General features: G+C 45.1%; 1 non-coding gene across 1 annotated transcript; it reads right to left on the reverse strand.

Annotated features, from left to right (window-relative positions):
- Positions 1-447: 447 nt before the first annotated feature.
- LOC112768831 (small nucleolar RNA R71) lies at positions 448-551 on the reverse strand. Its single transcript, XR_003186215.1, has one exon. It is a non-coding gene; the product is annotated as a small nucleolar RNA R71 (small nucleolar RNA).
- Between the last annotated feature and the right edge of the window lie 474 nt (positions 552-1,025).

Genomic DNA, 1,025 nt, shown 5'->3' on the forward strand with positions numbered 1-1,025 from the left:
GAAAATATGGAAAATCATCATGAAGAAGAGACTCACAACCATGGCAGAGGAGGTGGAGCAAATCATGCTGGGGAGGATAGAAGAGTTTTGGGCTCTTACATTAATCCAAACCCAGGCAATTGTGGAAGTAGCATCCAAAAGCCAACAATCCATGCCAACAACTTTGAACTTAAACCACAGCTCATCACCCTTGTTCAGAACAACTGTTCGTTTGGAGGAGGTGTTCAAGAAGATCCCAACCAACATTTGACCACCTTCCTGAGAATATGTGACACAGTGAAATCTAATGGCGTACATCCTGACGCCTATAGATTGCTCTTATTTCCCTTCTCACTCAGAGACAAGGCAGCCAAGTGGCTGGAATCCTTCCCAAGGGAGAGCTTGACAACTTGGGAGGATGTGGTGAATAAATTCTTAGCAAGATTCTACCCTCCTCAACGAATCAATAGGCTAAGAGCTGAGGTTCAAACCTTCAGGCAACAGGATGGTGAGACTCTATATGAAGCATGGGAGAGGTTCAAAGACTTAACAAGGAGGTGTCCACCTGACATGTTCAACGAATGGGTCCAGCTGCACATTTTCTATGAAGGGCTCTCTCATGAGTCAAAGAAGGCAGTAGATCATTCATCTGGAGGGTCCTTGAACAAGAAGAAGACCATTGAGGAAGCCATAGATGTTATTGAAACAGTAGCAGAAAACGACTACTTCTATGCTTCCGAAAGAGGGAACACAAGGGGAGTGATGGAGCTAAACAATGTAGATGCTCTGCTGGCCCAAAACAAGCTCATTACTCAGCAGCTGGCTGACCTCACCAAGAAGATGGAGATGAACCAAGTAGCAGCAATCTCCACTTCATCAACAACACAAGAAGGAGTAAACCAAGAAGCAGAAGGGAGTCAGGAGCAAGCCAACTACATTGGGAATTCACCAAGGAAAAACTATGATCCATACTCCAAGACTTACAACCCTGGATGGAGAAATCACCCGAACTTTGGGTGGGGAAGTGAGCAAGATCAAAACCAAGA

Source organism: Arachis hypogaea, chromosome 17 (genome assembly GCF_003086295.3).
Source record: "Arachis hypogaea cultivar Tifrunner chromosome 17, arahy.Tifrunner.gnm2.J5K5, whole genome shotgun sequence".
NCBI lineage: Eukaryota > Viridiplantae > Streptophyta > Magnoliopsida > Fabales > Fabaceae > Arachis > Arachis hypogaea.